The following is a 21,840-nucleotide window of genomic DNA, read 5'->3' as shown; positions in this document are numbered from 1 at the left end:
GCTAGGAAAAGATCGACAAGTGTGCGATTGTTTGGTAGATGAATGACAGAATTGAAGGGAAACAACAGTGCAACACAGGAGGATGATTATTATTGTGTTTATTTTGTAAAACAGCTTAAGAGAGGGCAGGAATATTAAATAATACATTTGGAGTGAAGATGATACTGGTTTTTATCATTTTTTTTGTTTTGATTATAGACAGTTTGATTGTGTTGTGAAAGGAATCTTAACTATTTTAATGTGACAACCAAATGTGTCAAACATGCGGCCTGCGAGCCTGAAGTGGCCCGATAGGGTTTCGATTCAGGCCACAAGGTCGTTCTGCCAGCCAGGCACTTTTTAGCTTGTTCCTACTGTACATGCATTATTAAATACTTTATTTTTTTTCGAAGAGGATCCGGCATAACCAGATTTTTATGAGTTGAAAATTGAAGTACTTTAGTTACACCTTATAGTGCAGAAAATACGGTACCTTAAATTCCCCTGTTGAGGTAATGCTCTAATAACCCAAGAGTCCAGTAAACAATGTTATGACGTGATTGCATCTGAACACAGTGAATAGACTGGACTTCAAAATTCAATATCAACAAACCAGGTGGGACTTAAACCCACAATGTCCAACTCCGGAGGCTGATGCCTTGTCCATTAGGCCACTGGACCACAGCTGACGCACTTGAAAAGAAAAAAAAGCGATTCAATCAGTGTTGAAAGTCCTCGAGGAGGCCAAACTCTCTTCAAAGACCTTGACAAGTGTCTGTTCCATTAACTGGCTGTGGATGTCTGGGGGTCAGACCAACTGGAACCTCTGGACACACCTCAGGGACAATTGCTTGCCTAGTAGGGCTAAATTAAGGATTTGCTATGTGAAAAGGTTGTGATAATAGAACAGGTTGCCTGGTGATGTGAGTGTTTAGCATGTCGCCCTCACAGTTCTGGGGTTCCGGGTTCAAATCCAGGGTTGGCCTATCTGTGTGGCGTTTGCATGTTATCCCCACGCCAGTGTGGGTTTTCTCTGGGTACTCTGGTTTCCTCCCACATTCCAAAAACATGCATGGTAGGCTGATTGGACACTTTAAATTACCCTTAGGTATGGATTTGAGTGTGCATGGTGATCCTTTGTTTCCTTGTGCCCTGCGATTGGCTGGCCACCAATTCAGGGTGTCCTGGGAGTGGCTCCACCACCCCCTGTGGTTCAGAAAATGAGATGAGATGATAGAGCAAGGCAAAAGTCTTAGTTTGATCATCTTAGATTTGTAATATGGTTTCCAAGGCAATAGTCTTTGTTTGATCATCTTAGATTTGTAATATGTTTTCCAAAAGAAATCTAAGTTACAGATTTGTAATGATGCATAAGAATAATATGTTGTTTTAGCCACAAGTTTGCTGTTGCTTTATTTTGGGCTGTGGTTTTCTGACAGCACTCTTTTTAATGGCACCCAGGGAGTAAAACCAATGGCAGTGTGCGGATAAATGATTTACAAAGCGAGAGAAAAGAATACAGTATGTCAGAAATGAGTGAGGCAAAGAGAGGAGTAAAGTTTCATTAGAGGTTTCCGCTCTTTCCATTAGTACGCGCAGACGGGGCTTTTACTTTACCCATTATTGTTCTCGGCTCGCACAAATCAAAGCGGCAGGACTGTTTTTGTCTCCTTGGTTCACCACGAGTGAGTGCTTAATGAGGAGAAAGAGATAAAGCAAGGTATCAAAATAACAAAAAAACTTAAATAAAAGGACCGCCAGGCGAGACTATTCTAATGGCCCTAATGGGTTTATAGACACACTCATTTCTGATGCTAACTTCACATTTCTTATGTGCACATTTTGGCAAATAGTGATGAAATACGACTCATTCTTCTTATACTTTGAAATGATTTCACTGGAGAACACATTTTTCCTTGTTTTACATCTGGTCCGATTTAAAACAAATTCTTCAGATGCAGAAAAGTCTTCTCAATTAGTGCCTCTTTTTTAATGAAACTATAAAAAAAACCTGGTTTTGTAGGCATTTTCAAACATTGACAACCAGTGTTTATTTAACACTTGTAAAGGATTAAGCTAGTTTATGAAGAAAAACTTCCATTTGTTAAGAATTTCATGCAGAAAGATTATTGACAAACAGCTATCAGACCTAAAATAACATATTTATTTTAACAGTTTCCCCATTGTTATTTGCTTTCTTTTATTAGGTGTATTCTCGCTACTTCACTCATGACGAAGACGGTAAATGAGATGAGACACTTCTAGATGAGATTGCCACCTCATCTGATAGAACTTTGGAATATTCCTCTAAAGGACAAGCGAGTGAAACGCCATCTGCCCTCTCTCAGACCTCACAGAGTGACATTTCCCCCCTGAGGTAGGTAACCTTTATCAGGGAGCCGAGTCCAGTGTTGCTTTGGCTAACTGCTGATCCTCTCCCGGGGAGCTCATTAGCCAGTCACTCTCTGGATGACCGTTTCCCAGACACTCAAGCAATTAGACACGTCGCAAATAGGAGCGCTACCTGAGGACAGCCGGCTGCCGAGAGGCCAAGTGATGAAAGTGAGTGTGACCCACCGAGGACTCTGAGTCTTGGTCTTTTGTGTGTGAACATGTGTGTCTCTTAGAAACAGCTTCCCATTGCTAATTTTTCAGGGAAACATATTTTGGCAATCTTACTTATCGACTACAAAATGTAAATTCTGGAAAAATTGCATGGGTATGTGTTTCTTCTCCGGTTGGTAAATTACCACGGGTCACTATCTTTTCAGTTGGGTCATTTCTTTTTGATTTGGGGGCAATTAGGGGTCTATTCTGGTTGATTTTGGTTCATTACATGGTCAGTTCTTGTTCATTTGAGGAGATTTCTGGGTAACCCTGGAACGGATTAATGTCGTTGGGTCCACTTTATGAATTAGATAAAAAGAAAAAGATAAAAGACCCGTGGGGATTCCAAGTAACTTTTTTTAGATGAAAAAATATTCGTCAGCTGTAGAGTAATTGACTGGTCCATTTATGTAAGCTCAATGCGTTAGAGCAAATGTGTCAAAGTGGCGGCTCGGGGGCCAAATCTGGCCCGCCGCCTGATTTTGTGTGGTCCGGGAAAGTAAATGACGAGTGCCGACTTTCTGTTTTAGGATCAAATTGAAATAAAGAGTATAGATGTATAATAAATTTCCTGATTTTCCCCTTTCAAATCAATAATTGTATTTTTTTATCCATTTTTTCTGTTTTTAGTTCAAAAATAATTTTGTAAAATCTAAAAATATGTTAAAAAAGCTCAAATAAACATTGTTTTAGATCTATTAAAACTTAATATTTGGGGATTTTAATCGAGTTCTTTCAATCAATTATTTAAAACAAAAATCTAAATATTATATCTAAAATGGTCCGGCCCACCTGAAATCAAATTGACGTTAAAGCAGCCCGCGAACCAACTTGAGTCTGACACTAAGAGTGACTGACAGGTCACCAAGTCAGATGTCACCAACGGCTCTGTGGCTTGTGACTCTCTAAACGTTATAGCATCGACTTTAAACTTCTGGCAGCAACGCTCCGGCAAACACGACACGTCCAATTGGATGATCCCGTTGACATTCTGATAATTCCCTGCCCGCTTTGATTTCAGTGTTTTCTCGTATTTTAAAAGATAAAAACTGGACAAGGGCCCTTAATAGCCGTATCAAAAGTCAGATAAAGTTACCCATCTGTCAAAAGTGTGCACTATTAAAAAGTTGCCAAATTTGAAATCCACCAAAAATTCTTCTGACCTGGCAGAGACAAAGGGTGAGGAAGGAAGCGGCATAATGAGGTGCATGTGAGTGAACGCCTTCCAGGGACAAGGTGAGTTTAACGCCCCAATCCAACACGATGTGGCATTCTTCATTAGGGCAGCTATCTCATTAAGGACACAGTGATGCGCCACAAGGCATGCACCCTTATTAAGGATGTGAGCCCAATTAGTTGATTCTTTCTGAGGGATTTCCTGCAGTCTCCACAAGCACTCGTAAATGATCCCCTGTCTCATTGTCATGTCTCTCCGTAGGAAACATGTTTACCTCTTCCGACAATACTGGCAGGGTCGCTGCCTTGTTACTAACGTCGATCAAAAATAAAGTCCCCAATTTTGCTCAAACTTCGTGGAGTGTTGCAGTGTGAAGACATGATTTTTTTTCAGCTTTGGTAAGAAAAGAATGGTTTAAAATATATATTTTTTGCTGGCTTTCTTTTTGAATTATTGGTGAAATTATGAGTAATTGATGTATTCGGTTGCCTGGCCGGACGTTTGGTCGCCCAGATGTTTGGTCGCCCGGACGTTTGGTCGCCCGGACGTTTGGTCGCCCAGACGTTTGGTCGCCCGGACGTTTGGTCGCCCGGACGTTTGGTCGCCCGGACGTTTGGTCGCCCGGACGTTTGGTCGCCCGGACGTTTGGTCGCCCGGACGTTTGGCGTCTGAGTACTATTTGGTCCTAGAGCAATATTGACATGATTCTGTTAAAACAACACGATTTATTTCTGAGATAAATGTGGTTCGCAGATTATTCATAAATGTTGAAAATGAAGTTAGTTTTTGCTTTTATAAAGTATGAATATTTGTCAATAAGTAAAAAGCCTCAAAATAAACAGTTTTACATTTTACTGAATTAATCTTTTAAAATAATTTGATTTTTGATGAGGTATTTTTGGTTATATTTACAAGAAACAAATCACATTTTCATGTTATAACCTTCATGTTTTGCAGTGCTCACATGTGGATGTTCATGCATTCTAATGATGACTATCTGTCTCCTGCACAATTTGTGGAGACCGTCTTGATCCTTCGAGTAGACATGCCAAATCCCCTCACAACATCAACAGCCCACCAAGCTCACTCACCAGGAAAAGGTCACGAAGGTAAAATAATTGTTTGTATACAACGAGAGAGTCCTTTGGGTGACTGCATGTTGATTTGAAAGCCAGATTTGATGTCACTGCCTTGATTGAGACAACTCATTTGCATCTTGATTTTCTAAAATGTTCGGAGATGCTCTATGTGCTCAAAATGGCATTAAAACTCACAGTGCATGAATTCGGCTTAAAACAAATTAACTTAAACCACCTCTCTGGAAAAGGTTACCGATTTTTTTAACTTTAAAAAAAGGTTTACACCACAAAAGTTTTGGGTTTAGGTGAGACCAAACTGCAGGTTTAAATACACCATTATATTTGGTTGCTCATCCAGGTAAGCATTATTCAAACCCTACACAAAGGCTAAATAAACCGCTACGAAACCTTTGACACTTTAAAAGTTACAAATTCTGCCACTTTCCCCAAACCCTAAAGGGGATTGTCAGGTTTAAAAGGAAAAAAAAACTGTCAGAGAAAGTGAAGTTTCAAGCTCCTTTAGTGTGGTGGGAGTGACAAAGACAAAGCTTGAGAGAAGAAAACAGTGTGTGTCAAAATATGTTCAACTATCTGTCCATCCTTTCGTCTATTTATCCATTTTACCAGCCTTCTTCTAGCTTTGTCTTCTTGGCCGGAGGCTAGCACTGAATAATTCTGTTTTGAAATTTGTAAAAGGACTCTTCAGAGAGACAACGCAAGAGAGTTAGTGTGTAGACTGTGAAAACAGTTTTTCTGCAACTACAGAGTAGTGAGAAGCATTTGGTCTACCACAGGTTGTGTTACTGACTAATAGCAGAAGGTTGCATGGTAGCCGTTATTTTGGTCGTTAATTTATTAAATGAATGTTATAGGCTAGTCAAATTCTTAACAATGTTTGTTAGGACGAGTTACAAAATTCATGGAAATGCAGCCATTAGTTTAAGCAGACAAAAAGGGATGGACTTACCAATGTATTTATTATTGTGGTGGTAGTTCATGGTGATGTAGAACTGTTTCTACGTTATTGGTTGTAACTATGTTGTTATATGAGTAGACCAAGGTCTTTTACGGCATGATGTTTTGCAAGTGTGCCCGAAATTGTGACCACCAAGTGCACTATCTAATACGAAGTGAGACTGAAAGCTTTGAAACTATGCTTGGACTTGGAAAAAAAATGAATGTGCTTTAGCCATTTGGTAGGAATGGGGTGTTTCCCTAGTGTTAAGTGATCTACAGTCTCAAAAAGCCATTGGAGTTAATACCCAATATGTGTTTTGTTTTTCTCTGTTACTGCAACAACAGTTTTCAGCGAAAAGGTAAAGAATTCCGTTGGGAATATCTGAAAAGGTGATATATTGCATTCACGGTGGAATAAAAAGAAGCCGTAGCAAAATTAGCTCCACTTCCCTGTTGGATGTTGAAGGGATGACGTGAGTCATCTGAGCGGATCCTCATTATCCCGCCAGTCGCCTTGTGATCCCTGTTATCCGAAGCTCATCCCTCATCTACCGCCCTGGAGAGTGTAAAAAAATAAATAAAAAAGGAGTTTCTTAATACCCTCAATGTAGCTCACAGTGCGCCTTAAGGTAACTGGATTTTATTGTTGTTTTGTTGCTGCTTTGAAAACATGATCCTAGGGTTTTCTACCAAGAGAGAAGCTTCCCATAAATACTGAGAAGAACGGGTAGAGGGGGGCGGGTTGATTCCCTCTAGAGGCAAACGTTCAAGATTACGCGTAAAGGTTTTTAGAACGAGACCATACTCGGGAAGCTTACATGAGCTGTTGGGATGGTAATGCCAGTGAGCTAACAAATCATGTCTCTTTAAAAGCTTTAGTGTAAGCGCAGTTGACTGGTGGTTGGTGGTTATGCTTCACAGTCAAAAGACTTTGGGTTCGAATGTTTCATACGTTTCTTGCCATTGGTGGATTGGGGTTTCTTTAGGTTTTCTCACTTCCTAATGATCAACTAAATGAGCACTATTGATCTTTTTATCAATTCAGTTTTTTAGTAATACTGTAGGATCACCATGGGAAGATTAACCAAAAATGACAATAACAGCTGCAGGAAAATGACTCCTAACAAGCAGATTGTAATGACTTTGCAAAATAAGTGAGATTGCGTGGGTATTTTTGTCTTAGATGCAACAGATTCTGCAAATGAAAGAGCAATAGCAAGTGATGTAATAAGCTGCTGCTTTGTTTGTCATGACTGGCACCGACTATGGCAAACAGATGTGGCCATAGAACGTTCCAAAGGCCGCAACCCAAAAGCCATCAAGGTAACGGTAAAATCCTTTCAACTGCAACAGTGGCCAAGATGGAGGACATCTTCTTTAGTTAGCAGCTGCATCATAATTACCAATGTTGCGTATCAAAACAGGAACAGTAAAAGCTGCAATCATGCACAACATCTGTCGTCAAAAGAACACTTGTGGCGAATGTTGCCAAATTATTAAATGAATCAAAAGCCTGTGGAGCACACCGTAAAGGTTTTGTGAGGGTTATATTTTTATCCTTAAAAAGCTGGTTTTATTTGTTTGTATTTGGTGGGGAAAAATTGGAAAATGCTATCCCATGGTTCACTTTTTTAGTAGACAGCCTTGGGAGACCTTAAGTTTATTTTCTAAAAGAATTGGTAGGTTCTTAGCTGTCTATTTTTTACGGAATATAGAATTTTCCATTACAATTCCATTACAATCGACTCAGTGGTCCAGTGGGTAATGTGTTGGCCTCACAGTTCTTAGATCGAGGGCTCAATCCCTCGTCCTGATCTCCCTGGGCTTGTGTGGGTTTTCTCTGGGTACTCCGGTTTCCTCCCACATCCCCAAAACATGCATGCAAGCTGGTTGAACACCCAAAATTGTTTTTAGCTACGAGCTTGAATGGCTGTTTGTTTCATTGTGCCCTGCGATTGGCTGGCCACCCACTTGGTGCCTATAGTTGGCTGGGATAAGCTCCAGCACTCCCAGCGTCCCCTGTGAGGATAAGCAGTACGAAAAATGAATGAGTTGCCCAATCTGTTGTAAAAACATCATTATTGGGTATCAGATTATTTTTTAAATCAGGAAATCTTTTCCTTTCATTGTATTCTTTTGAGTGTGTGGACCTTTTTGGGAGCCTTGAAGAACTTCTGATGGTCCTGATATAAATGGATACTTTATTGTGCCTTCATTGTCACTCTCTTTGGTCATCACAGGGATTAGACAAGGATTGTGAAGGTAGAAAAGTGCCGGAAATGCACTGTTTACTGGCCTGAATGAATCAGTCTTATCTACAAGATTCACCGCTTGGTTTCTCCCCTAGAAAAAGTATATCTTTTTGTAAAAATGCTCTGCAGTATTCTTCCTTTTAAACCAGCTCTCTGTCCAAACTTAAAATGCCATTTTTTTCCATCTGGGAGGGAAACAAACCAATGGACAAATGCAGTTCTTTTATCCCATTGTTATCTGCACAAAGATGCTTCTCTTTTTTGGAGGCCTTTGCTGCCAGCCTTTCTTCCTTCCGTCCTCAAGGAGATTGTATTTAGATAAAATTATATTTTAAAGTATGTATACCACATTGGATGTCTATGTGTGCAATTTTAACGAATATTAAAGGCTGCATTTTAAGTAGCAAGTTGTTTGCAAGGGGAAATATTAGTCAGATTGATGTTAAAACAAAATAAAAATGCGCCAATAATTGTTCGTGTCATATTTGAGGAACTCCTACGCACAGGGCACCGATATTGTATTAACTGTTGCCAACACTGTAAAAGCCATCAAATGACATTTGGAGAGCTAAGTGCCATATCGGGTTCCCTCACCCACTCACTCCCCCACTAGGGATACTATAGTGAATGTGCTCTTATAGTACATATGCATGTGTCCATCTTGTTCCTTTTTCTAACGTGTTCGGTCATCTGTCAAGTTAAACATGCAGCAGTCTCTCTTGTGCACACAATTACCATCGTTTATCATCATTGTGTCTATATATGAGGTGATGTGCTCATTATTTTAGTAGGATTCTCCTCTACTTTAAATTCACATCAGTGCGATGTACAGACAATTGTCACAAATACACACACCAGGAAAAGGACATGTTCTATTAGCAAAGCATTTTCAAAAGCTATGGTGTCATTGAAAATATATGATTTGGTTGTTTATAATGATCCGTTGACTAATTAGCTTGATGTACTACTTGTGTTTTTGTGTCAAAAAAGTGAAAATTGAGTTACTATCAAGTGATGATGGATCAGTGAGGTTGACATTATTATTGCCAATTATTTGTATACAATTCATTGTACACTGCTGACACTTAAAATGCTGCATTGATAGTAGTATTGTGAGCATTTATTTATTAAACAAATAAATACAACACTGGGAAAAAATACCAAACAAACAAAAAAGTATACAAGAATCTGTATACATTTATTTCCTCATGTAACTTTGACTACATTAAGAAGTAGTTTATTTTAACTAGTGGTGTATTATTTATAAATATACTATATGTATATGACGCTTAAATAATACATGCAACACTATAGATCAAACACCTGGAAGTCTTTTTTATCTGACAGCCTTAAAATATTATCGTTTTTGAGTGATTCCAATTCCTACTTAGTTCAGTTACTCCCTTTGTAAAAAATAAATAAATACTGAGGATGATACGGAGTATGAGTTCCCGGGCAACGGTGATGTATTTGTGAATTCACACCATGAAAGAACACCACCCGCATGAAAAACAACTTATGATGGCGATAGGTGTTTTCGCCCGCCGTTTAGGGGATTCGGTGACAGGCTGCAAACTGTTAGAAACATAGTCGTCGTTTCACACGTGTTGTGTTCTTCTTGTGTGAGTTTGTGTTTGTGTTGTGGGAAAAGGAACTGGCGCTCGACCTGGGAATGAGCTTGTAAATTAAACAGAGCCATGTGAAAAGATGGAAAGAAAAAAGGGAGTGAGCAAAACAGTTATTGATTGACATAACTTCTTCCTCCTTTGCAGGAATGAATCCACTTTATGCATAATGTTAAAAAACTATATTGGAACACTAGGCTTGTGAATATATAATGGTAGAGTAGAGTGGATATGAACGACAACATATAATTTTCAATATTCTGTGCTTTTAAACCTGAACAGTCTCTGAATTTAACTCAAAATCTAATGTCATTGATAAAATGTTAATCAAACAAGTTGAAAATGAATTATATAACATATAACTCACTCCCATACTGACTGTTTATGCTCTTTTTTTTTAGTGCCACTGACAGCGCTAACCGTCCAATTCATTTTGACTGGGAGAGGCTCCAAGAGGAAATCAGAGTACCCGGAGAAAACCCACACAATTCCAGGGACAACATTCAAACTCCACATAGTGAGGCCCCGCCAGGGAGCAAAACCTCGACCCCAGAACTGTGAGTCCGACGCACTATCACCACTCTACCGCTGGGCCACCATCTTTTGATTGATTTACTTGATACAAAACGCGGCCTTGGTTAGCCATTTTGACACATAAAATACCTCATGATTGCAGAATTTGATGTCACAAGAACCCAATAATGATAGTAACCAAAGGCCTGGCCGGACGTTTAGTCGCCGGAAGTTTGGTCGCCGGACGTTTGGTCGCCGGACATTTGGTCGCCGGACATTTGGTCTCCGCCAACAAAGGGTGAAAACGAGAGACGAGCGTAAAATGGATGTCTTGTCCTGTCTGACTGGCCTTTAAGTTATTTATTATCTTCCTTTTCATGCAGAACTGTAGGCCTTCCGTCTTTTACTCCCCGAGATTTGATGTCTCTCTCCTCTTTCTCTCGTCCTGCATTTCTCTCTACGTTCTCTCTTAGTATAAATGCACTTCCCACCCTGTGTCAAGTGCAAGAGAGGGGACATCTGGTCTGTAAATTGCTCCGTTTGCGGTGCCTGAGGAAAAGCAGAAAGCAATTCCCGATGCTATTTGGTGGCGAGGCCCGTTTTTACTAAGGCGCCCCGTGGAAGGGACCGAAAGAGAGGCGACGCCTCTTAATGGGCACCCAGTCAGCATGGAGGAGATTAGGAAGGAGAGCCCAAAAAGAGCGACATTATCTCGGCGCGTACTTGACAAGCCGTCCGGGGCAGGAGGACTGCTGTTATGGTGGCTCATTTTAAATAGCCGCATTCACAATGTGCTTTACAATGGCTAGCATGAAGAGTTCTGCTTCACCTTTTGAGCTAAAAATGGCATTCTTGGGCAGACTTTGTGTTTAGGAAGGGTTTTTCCATTGCTTCTATACAACTACTACTAAAGTACTTGTTTTGCTTACCGTTAAGTGGGAAATTATGTCAGCAAGAATTTCTAAAAGTGTGTTTCCTGCAGGTCAGTAACTCGTAACTAGAGTTCTGATATGCAAATTCACATTTTTTTTCTTGAGAAAATAATGCGTAATCTGAAAAAATGATAATTATAAGCATACCCATTTTGTGACATCACTTATACCCACATACACATGTGTAAACTTGACAGGTTCACATAATAATGGGTAATAATGGCATAGTAAGCAAAAGCAGGCATCCTGAGATCCTCACATTTGATTGGCTAAAATTTAATTCTATGATCTTACTTGTTATACATCCAAAAAACGAAAATTCAGCTGTTTTTCATTTTTGGTTGTATTAAACAAGATTATTTCCACCAAAATCCACATGATAAAAATGTTATCTCTCTCTTCAAATCTTTGGCTATTTACCCCCACTTTTTGATCCATCCTAAATCCTCAATAAAACTCAACCGTTGTAGGAAAAACAAAATCTCCCAGATACAAGCGAGAGGCACACACAGTGGTCGGTCCCAATCGATAGCGATCTTCTGAAAGTAAATTGGGCTCTCGCTTAAACCGGCAGCATACCCTTCATTCGCCATCTCATCTTTGACAAATACCAGTTTGTCTGAAACAAAGCCTCATCATATATCACCACAGCGGCCGTTCAATGGGAACAGGAACGTTAAAATAACTGTATTGTAATTTACAGCAGTGTCTTAAGTCAGAGTTGTTACACGGGTCATCCAGTAGATACCGTATTTTTTGTACTATAAGGCGCACTGCATTATAAGGCGCACCCTCAATGAATGACACATTTAAATTTTGTTTCCATATATAAAGCGCACTGAATTATAAAATGCCCTGTCAATTTTGGAGAAAATTTAAGACTTAAGTGCGCCTTATAGTCGTGAAAATACTTTTTTTTTCCCATAAGTGAGTCGAGGCAGAGTTTATGTAAAATGATAAATAACGCCGACCATAAGGGAGTGAAGAGCTCCCCTTTAAATGTTGTGTGACATCCGGATAAAGATTTGAAAAGGGCTCATCAAGATTAAAAGGGCAGCAGATGCAAGCACTACTTCCAGAAACCAAATAATCTTGCGCATGGTTAGCGTCATTACAAACATTTTGGAGCATTATGCATTCCCTCTTTGTATTACAGCTACTCTCCAGGGAGATTAAGAATATTTCTAATAGCATTTTAAAGATTTTGCCTGTCTGGATTACTTAAAATCAAGGTATACATCTTGGATGGAGATGGAGTGCATCAAAAAAATGTTTTGTCTCTTTTGTCAGGCTGCTTCATTGTCCACTCAGTCCTTTTCTTTGGGTTAGTATTCAGACTGCGACTCTATTCAGAACATCACATTTGTTTGTTTAGCATCTTTCTTAAGGTTGATGTACGTCCACAATAGATGGCTCAGTCATAGCTTGTCAATCACTAGTAACATCAATCATTTTTATATTACAGTGATTTGGGTAGGGTTTATTAATTCATTTTAGATAATTGTGTTCATTAGGACCTGCACAGTGAATTTATTTTCAACTGGTTTATGTCAAGCAACGAAACAAAGCAAATATCTGAAAGTAAAATGAAGAGAATGTGAAAATTTACTGGTGTTAGCTTCTAAAAATAACCTGCAAAAGGTCAAACCTGCAAAATGGTCAGCACTATTTTATTAGAATGATTATCATATAGGTTTAATGCTTCAAAAAACACATGGATACACATTTCTTAAACAATGTATGAATGATGAGTTTAGTTTACTACACTCTTACTTTAATTTACCCGTACTCCACTCTACTTTTTAGTTTTTTATCCTGCCATTCTGTTGTATTCTCAACATTTATCTTTATTTATTTTTTTTTCTTGAAAAGACAGTATTTAAGGTCAGTTTCTCAAGGCTAGGAAGCAGACGTTAGGAAGTCAGCATGTTTGCAAGGAAATGGGTCTTCGTGTCTATGAAATAGTGAGAATAAGTTCAAAGTTGATCTTTTATTTAGTTTTCGTTCTCACTTTGGAGGTGTACAAAAATCAATCTGCCTTTCAGGAGAATTTCCCTTGAAAGCTCTTAAGGCTTATCTGAGGGAATTTGGGATATAGTCACTCAGGCTGGGCAACCCTTTGTTAGAGAACATTTCCCAAAAGAAGGGAAAAAGTGTACGCTTGTCCAGACAATGACCTGCTACCAATGAGAAGAGACCTCTTTCCATTTGCAGGTGATTGCATGAACGCCGCTGGAAATGCAGAAAAGTCTGTCTGCCTCACAAGGTCACACTAATGATTTGTCCTCAAGATCATCTCTTAAATGACACAGACTGAAAGAGAATGAAAATGAGTTCATTCCAGCAAATGACCGTCGACTATTGGTGACACACAGGTCGATCTTATTTTGGAAGTTATTTTTAGCCGCACTTCTATTGCTACGGCTTTAGTCAGCCTATGAGTCAAGTCTACTCTGAAGCCTTTTCTGCAGAACCCAGAAAAAGACAAACAAGTTCTTCTATCCAGCAATGGAATCATCCAAGCCTCTCTCACTAGTCTCGATCTCTCACTCTCCGTTCTGCGTCTTGGCTGATAATGCCTCTCGCTCTGGCATCTTCCCGGAGTCATTCACCGCACTAAGTTGTCGTCCTCGCCGCTCTTGTCGCCCCACTTATCTCCCTTTCCCTTTCTCTCTTGAACCTCTCCATCACTGTCAGCCCCACGCTCCACTTCGCCGGACGGCGGCCATTGACACCACACACACACACACACATGCTTTTTGGCGTATTCACAAACACGGACAAAGATCATCCTTCTCTTTGTCCTGCAGTCTCTCTCATTCACAATATGCACATCACTGTGTCTCTCTGTCAATGTTGCGGAACGACTTGACTCGTGTCGGGATGCCCAAACTCATTCATCACAGGAGCTGTGTGGCATGTTGCTACACTGGTCTCTTCCTGGCCTTGTCAAGCACTTCTTGTTGGTACATGGGAATGGTAATGGACCACTTACCAAATGTTTTGCTCAGGTCCTTCTGTCTGTCCATTCTCAAAGAATTACCAACCAACTGACTGCCCCTGAACATGCATAAGGGCAATATTAGTGTCTGTTAGCCCACTGTACATACATGTAAATACCATCTTGTTCATTTATACATCTACTTAAAGTAACAGTCTACTCCTTCCTTTATATCCCATGATTTATTTCCCCTCTGCCTTATACGCTCTTGACAACACATACAGGGTAAAACACTACAACAACAAAAATATAAAATGTATATTTTAAGCATATTTTAACCATCTGGTGACACATTTCAAAGTGCAATGGCGACACCTTATTGTTATAATATGAAGAAACCTTGCTCTCTAGCATTGTATTGCATTTTATTTTGGTAATTTGTCATTTGTACCAAATTAAACCATTTTTATGCCCATTGCCATTTTTGCATAACATAAGATGTACCACTCCTTTTACTAGCAGATGAGAAATAGCTGTCACTCAAATCTGTCTATTAACATACATAACAACATATGTCCAATCACATTGTCACTCTCAGGATTTTATCTAGTCAAGATGTCCAAACTTCAGATTAATGATCAACTCTATTGCTCCTGCAGGCCCTCATAAGTTGGGCAATTAGGCATGCATTACGCATGTTAGGCCCGTATTTATGAGTAACAAGCAGTTAACCAACGGTGATTTCCTCCATGACCGAGCGCATTGTCGACTCTCAAAGGAAATTCCTCTGAGTTACAACAAGTTGATGGCGGTATTTCATAAAGAGCCGGGCGCGCCAGGCGCAATAACGCTGATTTAAGTCGCTGTCGGGAGCAGCCAGCGCTCCGCACTGCAACGGCGTATCGCTTTATCACACTCGGCATCCATCTCCTAACACCAAACAAGCTGCAGAATAAGCACAATAGAAGTTTAAGTGGTGCTAACGTTAAAGAGATGTTGATTTGTTGCCCATCTGGCAGTTTGTGTTGAGGGAAGTCATCATAAATGAACAGGAAAATGGACGGGAGATGTAGACGGAAATAAAAATAGTGCGCTGAAAAGTCTACAAGTCTTCACACCCTTTGGGTGAGGTTGCCCAAGGCGTGCGTTTGAGAGTTTGATGTAGCAAAAAAGAAGAACGCTTGCATAAACACAGTAGAAAGGAAAATAATGGGTCTAGGAATGTATTTAGTCAAACTCGAGGCCTGGGCTCATATCGTTTAGCGTGGCCTACAAAAGTAATTCAATTGATTTCATGTTTTTCCAGAAAGTAAAATGAATTATCAATTTATAGTCCTCGATGAAAGATCAAAGACAGGAAATATTAACCGTAATCTTTTCTTTGAGAAAAATATTTGGAAATTACTCTAAGTTAGTAGGCTAGGGCCTAGTCTGCCATTCGTCCAAAATCAGCTGGGATCGGCTCCAGCACCCCCCACAAGCCGTGTGAAGTTAAGCGGTTCAGAAAATGAATTACAATTCATTAAAAATAATATCTTATTATATTTATTCCTTTTTAAGTGTAAAAATGTGTGTAAATAGAACTATAAATGAATAAAAGTACAACCAAATAAATCATTCATCTTCCGTAACGAACATCCTCGAAAGGGTTGCGGGGGTTGCCGGAGCCTATCCCAGCTGACTTCAGGCGAAAGGCAGACTAAACTCTGACTGGTCGCCAGTCAGCTGTAGGGCACAAAGACAGACAGACGACCATTCGCACTCGCAGTCAGACGCCGCCAAAGAGAATTGAGCCTAACCCTGTTCCCATCCAAGTCAGTTGAGTGAGCCACTACACTATCCGGCAGCCAAATAGATAATTACAAAAATATTGGCAATTAAGAAGTTCAAAAAACAAATCATTTTAAGGTCTTAACAGTTCATAGACTATCAAAATAGGATCAACTATAGCATAAACAAAATCCTGGCCTGAAGTCAAAAATTGTAATGTTAATTTTACAGAATCGAAGTATTCCGCTTTGCTGTCAAAAAGTAAAAAATACACGTCATGCAAGACAATAACCATAAAGGGCCAAATTCTAACAGCAACATAGTGAGAGACAGGAAGAGGCAAGCAGTGAATGCAAATGAGAGGGAAGAGTCGATATGATTGCCATTATCACAATTATCATTAGAGTGTGTTGCTGGCAAGCAGCCGTCTCATCAAAGTGGATCCTATCACGCTGCTAATTGTGGAGGATGTCGCGTGGCAGCTTGCAGGGGGCCCTTGGCGGGTGGAGGAGTTAGCGGCACTCCCGTTTAGCAACGTGAGCAACAAATGTGGGCTGCCCAAACTGAAACTGGCAAATAACATGCTCAGCCGTCAAAAAGTTTACCACCAAACTCCTAAATCAGTCTACAAAATGATTAGACTAGAGCATTATTACCAAAACCAAATTCTGATCTGATCCAGATTACACATTCAAATTGACCGACAATATCTTGAATGTAACATATACCGTATTTTCACGACTATAAGGCGCACCACATTATAAGGCGCACCGCACCCTCAATGAATGACACAATTTCATTTTTTTCCATATATAAAGCACACTGGATTATAAGGCGCCCTCTCTATTTTGGAGAAAATTTAAGACTTTTAAGTGCGCCTTATTGTTGTGAAAAAAACAGTACTTGTTTTTTTTTTTCAAACTTAACTAAAATGAAGAAACATTTCAGTCCCTTGAGATTCCAAGGGAATACTTGTCAAGATGAAAATCTAACTCAAATATATTTTAGAACGTCCTGATGAAGCTTTAATTATGTCCTGTATCGTAATCAACCTTTAAATCCATAGTAGTCCCCCATACTGCATAGTCTCTTATATAAGGATGTTGTTTGGAATCTTTCTAATTTGACCAATCATGTTTCACGCATGAGGTTCACCGAGCAATCCCAGTGTGATCTCCCCAGGGACGGACAACACAGCTTGAACGTTGAATATTTCCAGGAGACGAGGCAATAAATGATCAAGTGATTCTGGCGAAGAAAACCGGAGATGGTGCTGTGCCTCTGGCTTGCATTCACAAATCCCCGTCTTCATTACTATTAATATATACCAAAGAAATGGTTAAATTATTGCGCACTACATTTTCTCTTACATTCATTTTTAACCCTACAACCTTTAAAGCTACACGTGTTGAAGTACAGAGGTTGCCAAGTCAAACTGTTTGATCAAAAAGTCAGATGATTCTTTTAATGCCGAGAGGCATTTGCGAGGGTATTATATCGGCATATTTTATTTTCACGTTTATGGATTGAAAATATGTCTGCTGAAACTGATAAACAATATTGATTTGTTTTTTTTTTTTTAAATATACATTCAGAGTTTTTTGGAAAAGTAATAGTTGGTGATGTGTTGGTTTTCGATGAAAATTTTGTTATTTGTGGGGAAAACTTTATACTAGCTGTCAGACAAAAAACACCCACAATTTTGGTCTGTTTTTTTTCTCCAGAGGACAAAAGTCATTTGTGATACTGCTAATAATGAACAAAAGCGAAACAATAACAAATAAAGCAATGTATTTGCGTAAATGAACCAATAAATACTGCAAACAGACTGTAACAACCTAAAACTTTTTGCAGTAGTCCCCCGATTTTCGCAGTGTTTCGCAAAACCACTGAACGTGGATAATGGGCGAATACTGTATAATTAAAATCAAACATTTACCAGGAAAAATAATTTCTCCTATATCTGTCATGTGTGACTTTAATTGATATTGAAAAATAACTATTTTATCTCCTCTATGAAGGTAAGTCAAAAAAACATACTCACTAACTCGACACTTGATGTTACAGCATGCAACTTAGCCTAATGTGCTCTATGGGCAATTCCTGTTGAAAACCCTTCATGTTTCCTAGTTTTTATTACAGTAACATAGAAAATATAGTGACAGTAGGTTCCCTGTGAGATAAAGTGAAAGTGCAGCGACCAGATAACAACCGCAATCCCAAGAACATTTGGATTTCTATCTCTCTTGAGCCTCCGATGATGATTTCACTGATTACTACCAAGCTTCCGCTCAATCTTGATAGCTTCGCTCGGCGTGGACTTACAAGGGTGCTGCAGGGCACCGGGTGTGATGAAGTGGGAAAGGCCGTGGGCATGCAAGTAGGCAGCTGCCATCACCACCAGTGAGAAGGAAAACGGACACTTGGCAACAAGCCTCTATTACGAGAGTCCTCTTCTGTCTCTTCATCAGCCTTTTGATTACAAGAAGCATGCCGGAGACAAAACAACACTGATTGCCTATTTTATCGAGTGTTGTGATTGTCCGTCGGGGAAATGTGAATACAAATGCAAACAAACAAATGTACGCACATTACAATATGAGCTGTTGAGGACTTAGTATGCAATATACAGACTTGGAACACCCATTCAAGTACTAGGAAGAATATGCAAAGTCAACACAATAAACATTGAGCCCTAATTTTCAAAACTGTAACGCTATAGGGTTTATCAACCTATTGCCACATGGGTTAGAACTGGACTAGATTTTCTGAACTGGGGGTGCTGGAGCCTATCCCAGGCAATTCAGGCTCTAGGCAGAGTACACCCTGAATTAATGGCTAGCCAATCGCAAGGAGACGAACAACTATTGACGCTCACACTCATACCTAGAGGCAATTTAGAGTGTTTAGCCTTGTATGTTTTCCGGATGTGGGAGGAAATCGGCGAATAAGTGGATGCACCTGGCATAAGAAGAGAATTTTGCCATAATATTAACAAATAGATAAAACGATACATAGCACGAGTGGCAGGAATTCAAAATAATGTCTTCTTTAATTGGAGTATAACAGTATACCAATATTTTTGTCATTTCAAGGAAGTAATTTGTCTTTCTTTATTTTTCTTATTGCCGATATTAATGAATAGTATCTTGAGCCGCCGAATAAGATGTAAGAAGAGACAGAAAACTGGAGGCATTTATTAAAATCACTCAGTGGGAACATCCTCCGCAACCCTCAGATTTGAAGACGTGTTTGTGAATATTAGAACAATCTAATTTACTTGAAACAAATACAGTATTTGACAAAAAAAAAAAGCAAGTTGAGGGGTTTATTATATTTGTAAACCGGTTAGACAATTCAATAAAGAGCAGCACTTTTAGCCAAGAAGAAGACTAAAACATAGGTTTTATTCCTTTCCTTATGCAAAGTGTTGAGAGCACTATTGATAGCGCAGCAAGAGAGGGAAAATTGGCCGAATGGAAAACAGCCTGATTGGATTCAAGAGGGATCTCGAGGGGAAAATGGAGGGAAATGTATCCAGTCAGTTTCCCCCCCCCACCTCCACATTTGGCTATTATTCTTGATCAGACAAACTGGAGTCGCATTTGAATAATGTTGTTAGCATTCTTTTATGAGTCACTGTCAGGTTACAAAAAATATAGTCAAATTGTGACACCGTTTGAACTTTTCCTTGACGGTTTTTATTACCTAATGCTATGAATTTGCGCTCATGTTTTGCACATTTTTGGTTAAACACTGCCTCCCACCTTGTGTGGTATCCCCAATATCGTGATATATAGCTAGTGGAATTGAAAACAAGCATTGAAGGTGGAACTACACGCCTCTAACACTCCCTTCCGAGTGCAATAAAGTGATTCTCAGATGGTGGTGGACGAGTGGGCGACAGTAAACACGACAACACGACTAATTAAGTCCTCAGGTCCCCCATTTTTTTTATGGTGCCGAAGTTGCGGGATTAATTAAAGCCTCTACGACGAGCTTGTTTGATCAAACGGTAGTTTGCATTAGCTTCCGGCTTCATATATTGTATTCCTCTTTTAATCTGACGGGTAATAATGATCTATTATTTTATACTTTAGAAGTTGACTCATAAATGTGATTTTTATTCCCTTTTAGGAAGAAGAAAGTATAATAAAAACAACTTGCAATACCTGCAGAGGAAAAGATAAGGGATAAAGGGGTAGCAGGCAGGGCCAGAGGGAGCGTGGGTTTGTTTGTAGACGGGGGGCTCGCATCTTTGTGTGTTCTACTGTAGCAAAACAGGAGCGAGGGCTTCGCCAAGCAATGGCAAAACAAGAAAAGCGTACAATACACAGGCAGAAAAGCTGGGAGTATCAACAGTGAGACCCCAACACTCCACTTGTCAGTCAAAGCTTGGAGAGCGAGCCTTTGCCGAGAGCAGCGTGTCAAAGCGTGTTAATGATTTGCTGCATCACTGCTTGCTTGCAGCCGATTGACAGTAGGCCAGAGCACTGGGAAAACCTCAACTTTGGACTAAAACAGCCTGTCTTCTCATTGTATTTAATGACTTTGATTTGATTGAGGTGGAACCTTCGATATCAGACAATTCATCTGGTGATGTGGGCTGTCTTGCCATGATATTCTCCTTAGCGATTGTTTTCATTGTACAGAAAGTCTATCATTCATTGTTTTTAAGGAAAATATCTTGCCGAGGGGGCTGTTGTAAGATCGAGGGTTTGATCCCAGATCTGGGCATTCCTGTGTGGAGTTCTTGTGTTATTGAAGACAGCCGTTGAAGACCTTAAGTTTCTTTTTCTAAAAGACTTGGTAAGGTCTTAGCTATGTCTAGTTTTTTCAAGATATTGAATTTTCCATCACAAGTGCCCAATCTGGCGGCCTGGTGGTCGAATGGTTAGCGGATCCGCCTCACAGTTATGATATCAAGGGTGTCTGGATTGGATTGTATATCTTTATTCATCCCGTTTTCGAGAAATTTAGTAGTCACAGTAGCAAAAGGGTGAGAATGCAGATATAGGAAAGGCATTTTAGACATAAACTGAACCTCACTGAGTTTGCCTGTTCTGCCCAGGCATCCGTGGGTTTTCTTTGGGTACTCCAGTTTCCTGCCACATCCCCAAAACTTGCACGGTAGGCTGGTTGAACACTCTAAATTGCCTCTAAATATGAGTGTCGGCGTTAATGGTTGTCCGTCTCCTTCTGCCACCCGTCATATTAATTTAAAAATCCATTTGTACAAATACTACATTTCCCCGCCCTTTTCTCACTTCGCACTACAGTTGCGTAAAGAACGCGAAAATGCTATTTAAACTCTCCAATGAGCTCAATCAGCTAATGGCATAAATATTTGCACTCGCTTGCAACAGGTTGACTTTGATGCGCTGTAATCGTTACTTAGGAAGAATTTGGCAGAGCCCGTTAGCCCAAGTGCCCCCTTTACGCTGAGAAGCTAATTAGTAAAAGAGGAGCAGCTGCACAGGCAAGTGGCTGATAATGAGGAGAGACGACGGCATATCAACAAGGGTGATCAACACGGGCGGGGTCTCCAAAACTGGCCTTGATTTGATTATGAATATGCTTGACAAGTGTGTCCGCCAGAGGCAGTACAAGCAGTGAAACTGGAAAACGGGAGGATGTAGGGCAGGGGTAGGGAACCCATGGCTCGGGAGCCACATGTGGCTCTTTTGATGGGTGCTTAGGGCTCTCTGCTAAGCTGTGAGTTAAAATCTGGACACTACGTCTAGAGTTGCTTTAATCTTCCAGTTTTTAATGAAACATTTCTGCATGCATGCATGCATCCCATTGATTAGCATCAGGGTAACAATTTTGTCAACATAATTCTGAGACTTTTTCTACTTTAAAGGCAGTGAAATGACTAAAAATGCATGCGTTTTCATGTATTTTTACTTCTAGTAAATTCTGAGTATGGCTCTCAATGAATAACAATTGAAAATATGAATTGTTTATGGCTCTCTCTGTCAAAAAAAATCCCGACCCCTGATGTAAGG

General features: G+C 39.9%; 1 protein-coding gene across 3 annotated transcripts in view; it reads left to right on the top strand.

Annotated features, from left to right (window-relative positions):
* The window catches only part of mdga1 (MAM domain containing glycosylphosphatidylinositol anchor 1), a 212,743-nt gene that overhangs the window by 185,512 nt on the left and 5,391 nt on the right, over positions 1-21,840 (top strand). Inside the window, exons 29-34 of one of the 3 annotated variants that reach the window (XR_013325791.1) lie at positions 2,187-2,356; positions 2,434-2,541; positions 3,757-3,822; positions 4,025-4,161; positions 4,721-4,872; positions 10,078-10,233. The gene's annotated coding sequence lies outside the window, so the exon portion shown is untranslated. The remainder of the gene's footprint in view (positions 1-2,186; positions 2,357-2,433; positions 2,542-3,756; positions 3,823-4,024; positions 4,162-4,720; positions 4,873-10,077; positions 10,234-21,840) is intronic. The other 2 variants (XR_013325790.1, XR_013325792.1) reach the window with 2 other exon arrangements.

The sequence above is a fragment of the Stigmatopora nigra genome, chromosome 3 (genome assembly GCF_051989575.1).
Source record: "Stigmatopora nigra isolate UIUO_SnigA chromosome 3, RoL_Snig_1.1, whole genome shotgun sequence".
Classification (NCBI taxonomy): domain Eukaryota; kingdom Metazoa; phylum Chordata; class Actinopteri; order Syngnathiformes; family Syngnathidae; genus Stigmatopora; species Stigmatopora nigra.
This window is presented reverse-complemented; position numbering and strand designations above follow the sequence as displayed.